Source organism: Physeter macrocephalus, chromosome 21, assembly GCF_002837175.3.
Source record: "Physeter macrocephalus isolate SW-GA chromosome 21, ASM283717v5, whole genome shotgun sequence".
NCBI classification, from domain to species: Eukaryota; Metazoa; Chordata; class Mammalia; order Artiodactyla; family Physeteridae; genus Physeter; species Physeter macrocephalus.
Window position 1 is genome coordinate 2,778,994 of NC_041234.1, and position 17,182 is coordinate 2,796,175.

The 17,182-nt window shown below is 42.8% G+C and overlaps 1 protein-coding gene across 2 annotated transcripts in view; it reads left to right on the forward strand.

Moving 5' to 3' along the window:
- Positions 1 to 10,125: 10,125 nt before the first annotated feature.
- The window catches only part of CDKL5 (cyclin dependent kinase like 5), a 182,853-nt gene continuing 175,796 nt past the window's right edge, over positions 10,126 to 17,182 (forward strand). Inside the window, exon 1 of one of the 2 annotated variants that reach the window (XM_055081670.1) lies at positions 10,126 to 10,165. The gene's annotated coding sequence lies outside the window, so the exon portion shown is untranslated. The remainder of the gene's footprint in view (positions 10,166 to 17,182) is intronic. The other variant, XM_024115266.3, reaches the window with a different exon arrangement.

Genomic DNA, 17,182 nt, shown 5'->3' on the forward strand with positions numbered 1-17,182 from the left:
GGTATATTCCTCTCTATAACTCTTATCTCTATCTGGTTTGGAGAAGAGAATAACATACAGGTAGGCATTGCCTTAAATACAAGAAATAAAATAAATGAGAAAAAATATATATATTGCCTGGGGCAGCTTTAAGTCAATTTTTGGAAGGTTCTGTGGTGTAGGTGGTGGGTGGATTCAGTGGAAAATCTTACAGACGTGTGGAATAATAAGTGGTCTCTATTTTGGGATTATCATGGCAATGCAAGTTAATGATATATGTCGTGTGTGTGTGTGTGTGTGTGTGTGTGTGTGTGTGTGTGTGTGTGTATACCCCGTCTTAGTTAAGTTGGAATACTGAGGCTAACAGTGATTTGGTCATGACTCTGTGTGAAATCCTGAACTTGAAATCATAAAGCAAAATATATATTTCCATCAAAGTAGCATTTTCCCCTAACATTTCAATCAGTTTTCAAAATACTAAAAGTTGAAAGAATTGCACAGTGAATATCCACATACCCACCACCCAGATTCTACAATTAACATTTTACTCTATTTGTTTACATCCCCATGTACTACATATCTATCCATTCATCCATCCCTATATCCATCCATCAATCCGTCTTGTTTTTTTATACATTTCAAAGTAACTTACAGTTATCAGTAGACAAAGTAGTATATTTTGAGTTCTGTTTAAAAGTGTGGACAGTTTTCCTCTTATTTCAATCTATCTTATAAAAATTATATTTGACAAATATATGACAGAAGATCAGGTGGACTTGATCTTTTTTCATCGTATTGAAAATGAAATCTATGAGAATTTAGTGAAGAAATTGCTAGAGAAACAAACTCTGTAAAGATTGTGCTCTGTGATGCATATTATTTAATGTGATTCAGATCGTATCTTTGCCTTTGCTTGAGAATGTAATAAAAACTTATACATGTGGAACTGAGTATTTGTGTCCCTTGATAGTAAAAAGGCTGACTAATAAATAAAATAAGCATTGTACCTTTCCATTTCGTTAAGTATATTGGAAGCCATGTTGAATTTTTATCCATGAAGCTGGTCAAGAATTTCTTTTGGAGAAATGAAACCAAGACTCCAGGGAATTGTAGAGGTAGATCAGGTTCACTCCATAGCTCCCATACCTTTTTATTCCAACCTGCTTCCTCCAAAAGGTATAGCCTCAATTTACCTAGCTGTTTGTGTTCATCTTTTTCTTCCTCTCCTTCTTCTCCTCCTTCTCCATTTAAAAAAAAATTAATTAATTTATTTGTTTGTTTTTGTCTGTGTTGGGTCTTCATTGCTGCACGCGGGCTTTCTCTGGTTGCAGCGAGCTGGCGCTGCTCTTCGTTGTGGTGCGTGGGCTTCTCATTGCGGCGGCTTCTCTTGTTGCGGAGCACGGGCTCTAGGCGCACAAGCTCAGTAGTTGTGGCACGTGGGCTCAGTAGTTGTGGCTCGCGGACTGTAGAGCGCCGGCTCAGTAGTTGTGGCGCACGGGCTTAGTTGCTCCGCGGCATGTGGGATCTTCGCAGCACAGGGCTCGAACCCGTGTCCCCTGCATTGGCAGGCGGATTCTTAAGCAGTGCGCCAACAGGGAAGGCCCTTCTTCTTCTTCTTCCTCTTCTTCCTCTTCCTCTTCTTCTTTTAAAAAATGCATATTCTTCAGGTAATTGTCTGAATCCTTAATTTTTCACTATTGTGTATCAACATAGCGCAAAATGATGTGGGAACTATTGATCAGTTTATTAATTGATTGATTCATTTAGCAAACACTTACTGAGCATCAAGTCCTATGCTAGGCATTGGGAAAACAAAAACGAATAAGACATAATCTTTATTTTCAATGCAAAGCCATTAATATGGTACATTGATCAGTATAGGTGACAAAAACTGAGGCCTACTAGATTTTTTCCACTTTTCCATTGACAGTAGCTATATAATGGTGCTAATCTCTGCTTTATTTTGTGTTGTATAGATACAAAATAGGAGTGTACCCACAAGACCAATGTTATGCTAATGACTCATTATATCAGAACATTTTTAAAAGAACAAGAATTGTTTTATGGATTTGAGAAGAAGCAAGATCAATATGTTTCCCACTGTGTGTGTTTTTATATAACTAGCCCAGAATTCCAAGGTGCCTTATAAAAAGGTCTGTAAAGCTGCATTGAATCAGGTGTGATATTAAACCTAGAAAATGAATGGCACAGCCACTTTATTCCTTTTTAGTACTTACACTCCATGAACTCATTTGTTTCCTTTACAAATTAAATGAGGTGTGTTTTTAATTTTTCCACTTTTAATTAAAATCTTGAGATAATAGTTATTATGTATTACTTCTTAGTCTATCTGCATATATTCAAGGGAAGGGCATCATTTGGGGTCATTTTAAACTTTCAAAGCCCTCTGAGGGTAGGATATTAGTAAGGTGCTTATCCATTCACCTCACACTTGAGCGAATCAAGTAAGCAATGGATGACAGTGCTGCTTCACTCCTATGCCTTCATGCATATCACTATCATTCGATTCCTAAAAGAAGATAGTCACTTTACTTTGATGCCTCTGGAAGGTGGAAAAAAGTCTACCTTGCAGAGCTGTTGTGGCAGTAAATGAGACAGTGTAAGGAAAGTTCCTGGCACATAGCACCGTTACATAAATGGTTTCTATTGCTGAGACAGTATAGCTTAGTGGTTAAGGATTAGGCTTTTGGAGGCAATTGGCTGGGTCTGCATCCTGCTTCCACCACCTACTACCTGGGTAAACTTGGGCAGGTTACTAAAACCTTGTGTGTAAAATGGAGATAGCATCCACTTGAATTAATTACCCACTGCTGTACAACAAATCACGCCCAAACTTAGTGGCTTACAACAATAAACATTTGTTATCTCATAGTTTCTGTGGGTTGGGAACTCAGGAGTGACTTAGCTGAGTGGTTCTGGCTCAGGATCTCTCATGAGGTAGCAGACAGGATGTCAGCCAGGGCTGCACTCACCTGAAAGCTTGACTGGAGCCAGAGGATCTGCTTCCAAGATGGCGCACTCACATGGCTGTTGGCAGTTCCTTGCTGGCTGCTGACGGGAGGGGTAAATGTTTTGGGGATATCTTAAAGCCACTACATGACTTCAGAGGGGTATAGAAAGGATTAAATGAGATAATCCATGCAAAATGTTCAGCAGAATGCCTGGCACACAGTAAGCACTCAATAAATGTTGATTAATATTATTTCTAAAGAAAGATCAATAGACTGCTGTTTAGCTAGGGAAATATGGTTTCATCTGGATAAAGACATTAATACATGAGAAATTAATTTATTGATATTTTTAAAATTATGCAGAAGTACGAATGTTCAGTAGAATCAGGTATCTGAGACAACAAGTATTTCTAACGTACTTTACTGGCTTGACGTCTCTTTCACAATGTATTGTGCACTGTGCTGGGGAGGAAGGGGAACTGGATGTGGAGGACTGCCCTAAAATCATCAGGTCAGGGGTTTCAGGACTATGAAATTATTTAGGCCAGGTGGAAAGATGCTAGAATTACTCTCCATTTTGTGCCCCAATTCTCACTGTTATTTTCCTGCTGCTAGCTATAAAATTAGCTGTCTCACTTCTTTCAAAGCCAAAGACAGCACATCTCCATTATCTCATTAGATATTCTTCTTGAAATAAAAAGCTCTTCTACATCAGTAACAGCATCTATTAGCACAGCCACGCTCCAGCTCCCTGGGTACCGCTGATCTCAGATGATCTGCACATACTAGACTAAGGTAGACCAGGGAATCCACAGCCACCCTAAGGGATTGAAAAAGGGGCAGGGAAAGGGGGAAGGTTGGAGGAGGCTTCTAGATGTAACAGTTAACTGAGAGGAGCCTCAAAATAGCCAAGTTTCAGGCTTCTTCCTAGAAGATTTAAATTTCTCCAAGAAAATCCCTCATCAATGGTGGAGTCCATAATATTCACTGCTATTTATGCTGTTAGCCTGTGGTTGGAGAACATTTCCTAAGATGGCTACAATTCTGTAACATACATGTTCTGTAAAATAGGCATAATAATATTCTTAGCTGAGGGACATACTCTTGTTGCCCCAGCAGTGTCTCCTTAGCACTCACCTCCACCTACCCAGGGCCACTTATCGTGATCAGCTGGGACTCTCTGGGAGCACACTTGGCCTGCATGTTGGGAGAATTGAAAATGCTGGAGGGTTAACGCCCGGAAGAGCTTTCAATATGGTGGAGAAACACCCCAGCTTCTCATCTCTGGGAGAGGAGAAGTTTCTCCATCATCTCCCAGAGCTCCCCAGCAAATCCTCTGAGCACCAGTCGCCTACAGAAGTAACTGGCTTGATAACACACCTATTATTGGCTTCCTTCTCTTCCTTGTCTCACTTGCCCACGCATCTTCTGGTGTTTCTTGGGATTAACTCTCAAAACTATGAACACTTGAATCCTTGTGTCAGCGTCTGCTTTTGGGGAAACCCAAATTAAGACATCGCTCATAGGGTTGATGTGAGGGTTGAAGGAGATGATGTATGCACAATGCCTGGTGTGTAATAACAGCGGCTAGCATTTATTTATTTATTTATTTAAAAGAGTTATTTATTTACTTTATTTTTGGCTGTATCAGATCTTAGTTGCTGCACGCGGCATCTTCGTTGAGGCACACGGGATCTTTTGTAGCGGTGCACAGGCTTCTCTCTAGTTGTGGCGTGCGGGTTTTCTCTTCTCTAGCTGTGGCGCTCGGGTTCCACAGCACATGGGCTCTGTAGTTGGTGGCACGCAGGCTCTCTAGTTGAGGCTCACGAGCTCAGTAGCTGTGGCGCAGGGGCTTAGTTGCCCTGTGGCATGTGGGATCTTAATTCCCTGACCAGGGATTGAACCTGCGTCCCCCGCATTGTAAGGTAGATTCGTTACCACTGGACCACCAGGGAAATCCCAGTTGATCAGTTTCTTTGTTTCAGCACTGCTTTAAACACTTTACATGTATTCATTCATCTAACCCTATATTAATCTTCATAAACAACCCGTTATTATTACTCTACTACACATGAGACTGACGCACAGAGAGTGTAACCCGCCCAAGAGCACACACTGTTCAAACCATTGAAACCATTATTCAGACCCAGGCAGTAAACATGGCAACACAACAATTTCAGGATGCTGGAGTGGTTCTTTGAGTTATTGGAGCTCTAGCTTATTGAGTTGACTTTGGGAAATTTTGGCTTGTTTTCTGTGTAGTATTGACACATGCATAACAGTATTTTTTTTTTTTTTTTTTTTTTTTTTTTTTTTTTGTGGTATGCGGGCCTCCCTCTGCTGCGGCCTCTCCCGTTGCGGAGCACAGGCTCCGGACGCGCAGGCTCAGCGGCCATGGCTCACGGGCCCAGCCGCTCTGCGGCATGTGGGATCTTCCCGGACCGGGGCGCGAACCCGGTTCCCCTGCATTGGCAGGCGGACGCGCAACCACTGCGCCACCAGGGAAGCCCCCATAACAGTATTTTGAGAGAGATTTTTTTCTTGTTGCCTCTACCTAGGAGGGCTTCTACAGGGGAAGTGACAGCTAGAGGTTGGAAGGGGTATTTATACCTGTCATTCAGATGCCCTCTAAACAGAGGTCAACTACAGCCAAGATGGGGGATGGGAGGAAGTGAGGAAAGCAGGTGACAATGTTCATGGGTTGCTAAGAGAAAAGCTGATGGTTCCTTCTCCCCTTTACCTCCTACAAACCCCAGTTTTGGTTGTGGGGAGTTAGCGTTGGTGAGGGAACTGACCACACCCTCCAAGGAACTGGAGTAGACATAAAAATGGGCTGACCACACCCCCTGGCCACTTCAGTGTCTTGAGCCACAGGCCTGGCAGGTGATGATGGTGATGGAGAAAGGGGGAGGGGGACAGGATTTAAATCAAACACAACACTCGAGTTTAGACTAGATTGATTTTTTAAAAAAATAAATTTATTTATTTATTTATTTTTGGCTGTGTTGGGTCTTTGTTGCTGCGTGCGGGCTTTCTCTAGTTGCACGGAGCAGGGGCTGCTCTTCAGTGTGGTGCACAGACTTCTCATTGGGTGGCTTCTCTTGTTGCGGAGCACGGGCTCTAGGTGCGCGGGCTTCAGTGGTTGTGGCAGGTGGGCTCAGTAGTTGTGGTTTGTGGGCTGTAGAGCACAGGCTCAGTTTTTGCGGCACATGGGCTTAGCTGCTCCGTGGCATGTGGGATCTTCCCGGACCAGGGCTGGAACCCGTGTCCCCTGCATTGGCAGGCAGATTCTTAACCACTGCGCCACCAGGGAAGCCCGACTAGATTGATTTTTAATAGCTGACAAAGACCTAAGAGTCAGAAAAACTGTCCAAGATGTGAAGGGACACAAAAGACAGATTTGCTGTAAAAACATGGTTCAAAGTAGTGATTGAAGAAAAAGAAACTGCTTCTAGTTTATGCCCTGCAGAATTGAGCCTGCTCAACAATAGGTAATCTTTATAAAGTCCTTACTATGGGCTAGGTACTCTGTGAAGCATTGCACAAATAGTCATTCACATAGACCTGTGAGGTGAGCACTATTATCACTGTCATCATCCCCATTTTTCAGGGGAGGAAACTGAGGCACGGAGAAGTTGAGCAATTTGCCCAAGGGCATCACTAGAGCTGGCATTTGATCACAGGCAATCTGGCTCCCAAGTCTATGGTTTTAGCCATTAAAGTTACACTGCCTTGCCAACCATTCACTTTCATATGGCATTCTATTCTGGTGTGGTTTTTTCCTCTTGGGTCTTTTGAGGCAGACATTTCTCTTCTTTCTACCCTGTTTGTGGTTAAACTTAGTGCATGGAGGACAGGAATAGAGGTTTTAATAGTTTAAAATGAGGTACTGGACTTGCATTTCTAAAATGACATTTTCCCAGATGGTATGAACTTAAAACAAAAACATGTAAGGTCTGACATTCTGATTTAAGCTCTGAGCAGGGCCAGCGAACAACTAATGCTGACCTCTTCCTACACACACTACAAATTTACACATTGATTTGATTCTTAAGTTTTTCCCCTAGATCTTGATTGCATTATGAGATCTAGGCCCAGATGGGCATTTCATAAATGCTTTTTGACAATGATTAGAAGGCTTATTTAGTCTTCTAGACTTGTTCCGCATATATCCAGGATAAAAATGTCTTGCATCTTGATGACCACTTGTTTATTTATTATTGAGACCCATAATAAGTAGCACACATGGTCTCTGCAGCAGGAAGCTTCTGAGGCATCTAATAGAAACTCAAACCCAAATTGTCTTAAATGCAAGGAAAAGGCAGAATTTGTTTCATTAAACCAGTCAGTGGTGTCATCAAGAACCCGTTTTTTTCTTTTTCTATTTTCAACTCTGCCTTACTTAGTGTATAGGCTTTGACCTAAGGCTGGTTTTTCCTCCTAGCTAGAAAATGGCTGCCAGTGGCACCTGGGATACTTGCTTCCTTGTTCATCCAGCAGGATAGACAGGGAAAACCTCTCTCTCAAACCATAGGTTGTTAAGTTCTTTCCTTTAGTCTAATTGGGCCACACATCGACTGACTAAGAGTAATAAGCACCCACCACCCTGGAAACGTGGATACTAGAACACAGTTGTGGTTCTTTTAGAAGGAAGAAGGAGCATATAGATGCTGGGGAGGCTCTGAAGCTGTTTCTTCATCTGGAAAAAGGTGGCCTATCAGAGAATCTTGCAGAGAATCATGATGCTCAGAGATAATGTATGTAGGGTTGCCGGATTTAGCAAATAAAAATAGAGAATGCCCAGTTAAATTTGAATTTCAGATAAACAGCAAATAATTTTTAGTATGAGTATGTACACCTCTTTCTACAAACGTTACAGATTTACACATTGGTTTGGTTTTTAAGCTTTTCTCCCAGATTATGAGGTCTGGGCCCAGAGGGGCATTTCAAAAAAAATTTTTTTCTTTTGACAGTGACTTGAAACCTTATTTAGCCCTCTACCCTTGTATCCAGGATAAAAATATATACTTATACTAAAAAATTATACATTGTTTATCTGAAATTCAAATTTAACAGGCCTTCTGTATTTTATCTGGCAACTCTAAATGTATGCAAAGTTCTTGGCACGTAGCAGGCATTCATTCAGTGGTAAGTATTAGTGTTCTTTCTATATAAGAAAAGAGCTCAGTTAAATGGCAGCGTGGTGCTTTTTAACTCTTACTAACATAGAAAATATATGCTTTTGATCAAAATTGCAATTAACTGAACTGGATGTGACTCTAAGAATCACTTCACCACTACTCAAAATGAGATCAAAGCAAAGGTCCCTAAGTGGAGGGTCATATTTGCATACATGGGATGGCACATTATAAAGCATCTAATATTACCACTTAAAACTAAATTGAACTTGCATCACCGGATAGTTAGTTATTGGTCTTTCCTTATCTTGTTCTAAATCTATACAGATAAACCATTCTTCATTTGATTCGAAGGTAATGCTGCTACAATTCCTGGGACAAAGGCACTAACATACAAGATTGAAAATGGAGTGATTGCCCCAGGAATTCTAGCTTCACGTGGGTGAAGCTTGAGGTCACAGCAACTGTTACTTTGCATCTGGAGGAGGCAGGAGAGTCCGCAAAGCTCTCTGCTGTTGCCTCTGACTCCATTTTCCTTCACTGCTAATTCATTGTTCCTACCTGTAAAATTTTCTAATATGCTTCCTGAGAAGCCAAAGAGAAAGCAGGCACCTTCATTTTCTAATCAAATATTCACCATATGATGAAAAGGAAAACCCTACTGACTTGGCACTGAATGGCCGAACCCAGCATATTGTTACATATTGTTACCAGATTCACAACAGGAATAGATTAAGTGGATTTTATCCAAGAAATCTAATTCCCATTACAGTACAGTACTGCGTATTTCTAATTTGGTGGCTGCTATGATCTCATACACTGCTTATTTTCTGTGCTTTTCCTATAAACCAGAAAAAAAATCTATTTTTCCTGTTTGTTTTTTTTAAGTGGAAATTATTATGCACATTACATAGATTAGTCTGCAATGTCTTTAAAAGTATTATTTTTCCTAGTTTTCAAAAAGTGGCATTGGAACTGTATCTCTTTCCATTTCATCACCTCTTCATCCTCGTTGGAAACTTGATCCATAGTAGGTATTAAGATCTTTACATTTCTACTGGTTGGGCGATGACTTCATTTCTTTCATGCCAGCTGGGGAATCTTGTGTGGCTGAGCATTGGACCGAAGCAGGGCTGTGGGTTGTTGCTGCTGCTTAACAGCCGTTTGCATGTATCCAGCTGCTGTGTAAGGAATCCTCAGGCTACTAGTTCTTTGCACCTAAATCACCCAAGGGATCGCAGGCTGATGGACGAGTGTATGTGTGAATGTGTGTATATGTGCGTGTGTGCGCACAGGCAGCTGCAACAGATGGACATCAGCAGCAATGGATTTCGATATCATTTTTACCAACAACAGAGATAAACAGTCCTCCGTCCTTTATTTCCAAGCAGTGCCTCGGCTTCCGCCCCAAATGGGCTCTACCCCTCTTCTCCGATCCCCCACCCGCGTCCACACGTGTCCCTAGGGAGGAAGAAGCCAGGATAGCTGCGCTGCAGGCAGGATTCCCCCTTTTTCTCCGCTGTGACAGGCGGATTCCCGGGCCTCCTCGGCCCCCCACCCCCGCAGCCGCCCCTTTCCCAGTCACGATCTTCCCCCCCCACCCCCCCTCCCTTCGAAAGCTCAAGGTTCGGGCCCCGCCCCTCCCAGCCGCCCAGCCCAGGTTGCTAGGGCCTGGCGGGGCAACCAAACCTGGCGCGCGAGGGGGCACGGCGCGCGCGTACGCGCGCAGACGAGCTTATACAGGGAACCAGCTGTCTTCTGCTTCGGGGACCAGTGCACGAGCGGCGCGGGCGGGGCGCGCGAGCCCGAGCTCGAGGACGAGCACTCTCTCCTTATTTGTTCCTATCAGAAGTGGGCGGGGCAAAGGCGGGACCTGGCGGAGCCTGAGGAGCTTTCCCATTGGTGCAAACGGGAGGGTTGGGGCGGGGCAGTTAGCAACTTAGGCTGCGCGTTCGCCTGAGAGAGAGGGCGGGGTCGAAGGTTTCGATTAGTTGTCGCCGCCGCTGGGGAAGGTAAAGCGGCGACGGCGGCCTCGGGAGCTGTGGGACCCTGGCTGGAGGTGGGGATCTCGGCGGGGTGAGTAGACGCGCCGCCACCCGCCCGCCAAGCCTACTTGTCCTCATTCGGCCCCGCGCCCACCCAGCTTCTCCTGAGAGAGGGGACCCACCCGGTCCCCCCGGGCAGACGTGAGACGGGGAGGTGGCGCGGGTCCCCCCAGAATGGGGCGACGCGGCGAGGGCACCCCAGTCTGGAGTGGCTCCTCCTCAGCGCCCCATTGCGCCGCTGGAGGGGCTTCCCCGGCGAGGACCTGGGGATGTATTTTGGGGTGTAGAGAGACGGGAGGGTGTAAGGAGGGGCGGCGGGTCGAGGCCGCCCCGTGGGGCTCCCCTCAGCGGCGGGTCTGCTGCATCCCCGCCCAGCCGCCCCCGCGGCCCGAGCTCCCCAGGGCTTGCGGCGAGGGAAGCCCCTTCCCGCCGGCGCTGAGGAGGAGCCTGCGCGCCGGAGCCCCCCGCCCGAGTTCCGTGGGAGTCCGGGACCCGCCGGGGACTGCGAGCTGCGGCCCGGCCCTGCTGACCTTGGTCGCCTGCGAGGGTGGGCGAGCGACCCGCCGCCTGCCCCGCGGTTCCTCCAGCTTCCCCCGAACAAGTTTCAGGTGTCGTTATGAAGTTCAAGACTAGCATAGTGGGGAGAAGCAGAAATTGGACCCTTCCCAGACCTTCGTACCCTTTGGACCCTCATAGAAATTAAATCCTGGGGTTTGGAACCATTTCCCAGAACGAACAGGTTCTGCTCGCATTGACACGTTCTGTGCCCACGTTGGGGGAAAAAATAACCTGAACATATTTCAGTGTAAAGGCAGATCTTCCTTGAGGGTTTTGTTTTTCGCTTCACTTGAGTGTTAAAAGCACAGATGCCTGAAAAAGGAAAGCCTGACCTTAGTATCTCCACAGTGAGATTAGACGGATGCTGTGATATTTAAGTAGTTGCAGATCAGTGTTCTGTTAACACAATCTATTTTAATTGACTGAAATTTAAGCTGATTTTAGAAAGTATTGCAGACACGGAATAATTTCTTTCCGTGCATCTGAATTAGGTTTTTTTGGATGTAATGGTTTATGTAGTTAATGTAAAGGATTACACAAATTAATTTGTCCGGGAGCATTTGACCGAAACAGGAGACATAAATATGTATAGAATAGAATTATCGCTTTAGGTAACATCTGCTGGAACATTTCCAGTTTGTTCCTTTCTCGCTGTAGGGTTACAAAAGAAGGCATCTTTACCGAGGCTATTCGGAATTATTTGTGAATGACATTTAGATGTAAATTTGTTTTTAATTTCTTTAAGTGTTTTAAAATATTTTATTCATAAAATGTGAAGAGTTGAAGGGGGGGTAATATAATCTTATATTTAACAACCCAGTTACGGTCATTAATAATACATTTTTTAAAAAGGTGTGCCTCTTTTTGACAACATGATAGTTGAGTACCTTAGCAATCCTTTTAATTTCTTTATTAAGAGTACTATTTTAGGTTTGAGCATTTTTGGCGTTGACACTGGAACGGGAGTAAGGAAGCCTGCAGCAGTATTACCAGTTTGACACCACCAGTGGGTGTTTCTGTTGACAAATGCTGAGAAGAGAACATTTGGGAAGGAAATCTTTTTTCTAAGGGTGGGGGGTGGGCGAGTGGGGGACGGAGCCAGAAGAGAGAAGCTGTAGAAGAACTAAAGCTGCCAGCACAGTGTATGCTGAGCATTTCACAAGTACAAGGAAACCTAATTAGGATAAAAAAATTCAGTTTGGCTGTATTAAATAATAGAGCTCCAAAAGAGGCATGCTAAAAATAAAGTTAATCATTACAAGAGTGTTAAATAATCTACTATTTCAGAGGGGTTGGAGCGTCTTCAATTGTCAAATCCCTTTGAATTATCTTGCCTTTTAACCTAATCAATGCAAGGATTAATTTGATATATATGTATATATAGAAAACAGTTTAGTATTCTAATTTTGCTTATTTAGCAAGTTTTCTGAGCCTAATTTTTTTAAAAACAAAATTTGGTATATCAAAAAAATAATTAGAGGGACTTCCCTGGCGGTCCAGTGGGTAAGACTCTGCGCTCCCAGTGCAGGCGGCCCGGGTTCGATCCCTGGTCAGGGAACTAGAGCCCACATACTGCAACGAAAGATCCCCCGAACCACAACTAAGACCCGGCGCAGCCAAATAAATAAATATTTTTAAAAAATTAGAAATAAACATTCTTTCTCCAGAGGGGATTCCTTTTTTTTTTTTTCTGCTCAGATTTATAATTTTTTCATGATTTAGGGGCTTGTGGTCGGAATTTTTTACCCCTTTATCTCAGGTTTTTTATTTTCTACTTATGCAAGTCCCCTGGGCTAAATGTGCCATTATTTTCATTGTAATTTTCTTGGAGTCATTTAAATCAGAGTGTGGCATCGACAGTATTCCCTGGGGTTTTAAAAGAAAGGGCTCCCATTGAGGGAAATTGCAGGGCCATCTCGCATAGATGAGTAGTAGAAGGTTGACTGATTGCGAATCAGATGTATTCTGTTCCAAATGTGCTGCATGGAGTTAAGGCAGCCTCATTTAATAACAACCAGATTTTACTTGGTATTTCTGCTTTGAAGGTGCGGTATTGTTACAAAACGAAATACAGAGGTGGAGACATTTTGTCAAGTATGCCTTCCCACCGCCGCCGCCCGCACCCACCCCCCAGCCTTGCTTCACCACTGTGTCTAAGAATCTGTGAGAAACGCTTTAAACAATAGTTGCATTGTTGGAAATGACAGTGGCTTCTGTTGCAGAAATTCAACCTTTCATTATGATTTATGTTTCAATTTAATTTATGGTAGAAAATTCCAGTATATCTGAGAATATGGCTGTGGAATTTGTAAGGAGGTGAGCAGAGAAAAGAAGCCTTCTTCAGTGTGTCTGTTAAAAGTTCACCTTTTTTTAAAGTAAATTTATTTATTTATTTTTGGCTGTGTTGGGTCTTCGTTTTTGTGCGAGGGCTTCCTCTAGTTGTGGCAAGCGGGGACCACTCTTCATCGCGGTGCGCGGGCCTCTCACTGTCGCGGCCTCTCTTGTTGCGGAGCACAGGCTCCAGACGCGCAAGCTCAGTAGTTGTGGCTCACGGGCCTAGTTGCTCTGCGGCATGTGGGATCTTCCCAGATCAGGGCTCGAACCCGTGTCCCCTGCCTTGGCAGGCAGATTCTCAACCACTGCGCCACTAGGGAAGCCCTTTTTATTTTGATAACTTTGGTGGTTATCTCCTTTATTTCTAATACACGTTAGAGGGTATGTTAACATAGTACTTCATTTTTGGCTGTTAGTGTGGGGATATGACTTTTTCATTAATAAATTGATGTCAAGTAATAACAGAAGACATTTAAGAACAAACGAATCCACATACTTAGATCCAAAATGTGAGGGGAATCCTTTAGGTAACGCTTAATTTTGGTAAAAGAATAGCAGAATTTGAAGTATTAAGTCACTTTTTAAGTAGAAAAGACTGTTTACTCAGAATTTGATAATTTTAGTTTCTACAGTTTTAATTTTTGGCAACATTGAATTTCTTGATAGAGACAGAGATCGAACCTCAAAGGTTCTTTATCATCTGATGATGAAGTCAGTTGGGTCACATATTTCAACTTGAGAAAATAATGTAATTGAAAGACTATATTTAAACTTTCTGTTTGGGAGAGTTTTCCAATTTACTTTCTATCTTAAATTCAACATTAGAACTCTTTTGTTGGTGATGCATCACTTACTTTAGTGTTTGGATTTAAATTCTTGATAGTTTCTAGAATGTTTCCTTTATATAGAGCAGTGCTTGGAAGACTGGATTATTCAAAGATCTGGCCTCATTTCTCATTCATGTTTGTACAGTTACTTCTTCTTTTTTTGTTTTTGTTTTTTCTTTTTTTTGCGGTACGCGGGCCTCTCACTGTTGTGGCCTCTCCCGTTGCGGAGCACAGGCTCCGGACGCGCAGGCGCAGCGGCCACGGCTCACGGGCCCAGCCGCTCCGCGGCACGTGGGATCTTCCCGGACCGGGGCACGAACCCACGTCCTCTGCATCGGCAGGCGAGCTCTCAACCACTGCGCCACCAGGGAAGCCGTGTACAGTTACTTCTGAATACTGTGTGATATGAACTTGCGTACAATTCTGTCAGTGGGAAATGAAAGCTGTGAGTGAGGACCTTCCACCTAAAGAGCCTGATAACATTTAGACAATTCAGAATTGGAAATTAACAGAAAATTATTTATTAGGTTAAAAGGACTTAACCCATTCGAGTCTTTGGAATTGATTGTCATCATTTTGAATTAAGAAACATTTGTGTTTGAGATAGTTCTAATTAGGGTCAAGTTTTGGGTGTGGTCTCTTTTGGGCAGTTTTCTCTATAATAATTAAATTCTAATATTCTACTTATTGAGCCTTACTGAATACCAGGTACTATGGCAAATAATTTATTTGCATGAATATATGTGTGTATGTGTGTTCTCACAACATTCCTATGAGGTAGATGTTTTTCTTATTTCCTGTGTACACTTGACCAAATGGGCTGAGGGAGAGAAAATATTTTACCCAGATTACCTAGCTAGTCAGTAGCTGAGGCAAAACTTCCATTGAAACCGGTATGACTTGAACATGTGCTCTTCAAAACTATGCTTTCTGCTTCTCTTTAGAAATCTGATTTCCCAAACATGTTTTGAGCTCCTACTGTACATCACTCCTGGGGTGGTTACTGGAGGTATAAATATGCCTCCTGGAGTTCATAGGCTACATTGGCAAGGCTGCCTGACCTTTAGTCACATGGGAGGCTGGACTCAGATCCATCAGCACTGATGGATAGGACAACTGCAAGTTCAGACTTCTCTAAGAGGGTCATTAGTTCTGTTTCTTCATAAATGAAGGCTGTACATAATTATTTATACTCAAATGAGGTAGCTGTTTCTAATTAACCACTTGGTATTTCATGTTTCTTCATGTTCCATTTTAACTTTTGACTGACTTTGATTAAATTTGCTACACTAATAAAGGCTGTGAAGATATTCCTTGAATTCAATTTTGTGGTTTAGATGCACTCTTGAAGTAAAATGGCAGCCATTACAATCTGCAGATGGGTATCTCTTCTGTAATTGTAATGACTTCAGTGAAATAAAATTTGGAGGTGAAGTCTACAGAGATGTTATTGATGTTGCTTAACACTGTGTACGAGTTGCAGTTTGACAAAATTTTTCTACTTGCAAGTAGAATTTTCTGTTACTTATAGCCTCTTATGGGTGTGTGTGTGTTTAAACAAGACCCATCCTTAAGAGAGCTACAGTTGCTTAGCCCAAAGGAACCCCCAGAGGTCCATGTTAGGGAGGAAGAGGACTTAACATCTTATTCTGTAATTGATGAGAATCACTTTTGCCAGTTATTAAAGTTAGAAAGGAGTGATGAATATTGTAGAACCTCAGGGCTGGAAATCACCTCGGCCAAAGCAGGACAGTTGTTCTACCAAGATGGGACCTATACACAAGTGCTGTGGATTTCTTTACCAAGTATGGGTTTTGAATATGCATTTTTAACAGTTTTATTGAGGTGTACTTTACATACCATAAAATTCATGTTTTAACCTTACCATTCAATGATTTTTTTTTTTTTGTAGATTTATGGAGTTGTGTAACCATCACTACAATCCAATTTGAGAACATTTCCGTCACCCCAAAAAGATCTCTCCTGCCAACACGCATTTTTTTAACCTTATTTACTTGCTTCCACCTAGATCCTTTTATCATTAGACACTGATAAACAAAATCATGTAGATCTTAAAAGATATGTCTTTTAAAAATACCTTCTTACATGTATTACAATTTCTTAGTACTTTTTGTATATTCAAAAGTTTTTGCCTAAACATAATATGTAGCACAATATAAACGACAGTACTGCAAGTGCCATCCATTACCTTGTCTTTGTGGTTTTGATTTGATTCTGTTTTGATCTTTTTTAAACCAGCAAATAAAATTCAGTGCTCTTAGTGATATGTTGGAAAAGCAGAAATAAGAAATCAAGGTAAAAGTAATATAATTATTGGGCAAGAAAAAAATTCCTTTAGGATTTAAGACCAAGGGCAAAATAATTGGTTTTCTTGATTTTAAGCCAATAACATTGTGCATTTTATTGTTTGAGCTCTAATCCCCCTTGAGAGATCCATGCCTACCGTGCATGCCAGAGAGTAGACTTCATTAAATTCAGGTATGCAAACGCATTGTCTACTTTTTGCAGTACTTCAGACTGGATTGTTGGGAGATTTAGAAATAGTTTAACCTGCAAGGTACTGTAGCTGCTTTTCCCTGCCTGCATCGTTTTTTTTAGTTACCCTGAAGGGTAGGCAGGGTAGTTAAAGCTCCCTTGGGAACGAGTTGTACAGGATGGGATGAATTCCATCCGTTTGGTTCCCAGGTGCTCTCTTTGCTCCCTGTTCTGCATGTGTAGATGGACACTGCTGATAGGATAGCTTGGGGATGTTATTTTTTGGGTACACATAATAGAGGAATGCAGTTGTTTGGTTGGAAGTAAAGTGTTTTGGAAATAAACTTTCATTGCTTTTAGATGAACATTTCTCTATGGAAAGTGACACAAGTGCCAGGCAGGTAAATCAGTACCTCCTTGTGTGGTAGGTTGTGCCTGGATTTTTTAAAAAAATAAATTTATTTATTTATTTATTTTTGGCTGTGTTGGGTTTTCCTTGCTGCGTGTGGGCTTTCTCTAGTTGATGCGAGCGGGGGCTACTCTTCGTTGTGGTGTGCGGGCTTCTTATTGCGGTGGCTTCTCTTGTTGCGGGGCACAGGCTCTAAACGTGCGGGCTTCAGTAGTTGTGGCACGTGGGCTCAGTAGTTGTGGCTCGCGAGCTCTAGAGCACAGGCTCAGTAGTTGTGGCGCAAAGGTTTAGTTGCTCCGCGGCATGTGGGATCTTCCTAGACCAGGGCTTGAACCCCTGTCCTCTGCGTCGGCAGGCAGATTCTTAACCACTGCACGACCAGGGAAGCCCCTGTGTCTGGATTTTTAATAATAAACAGAAAGGA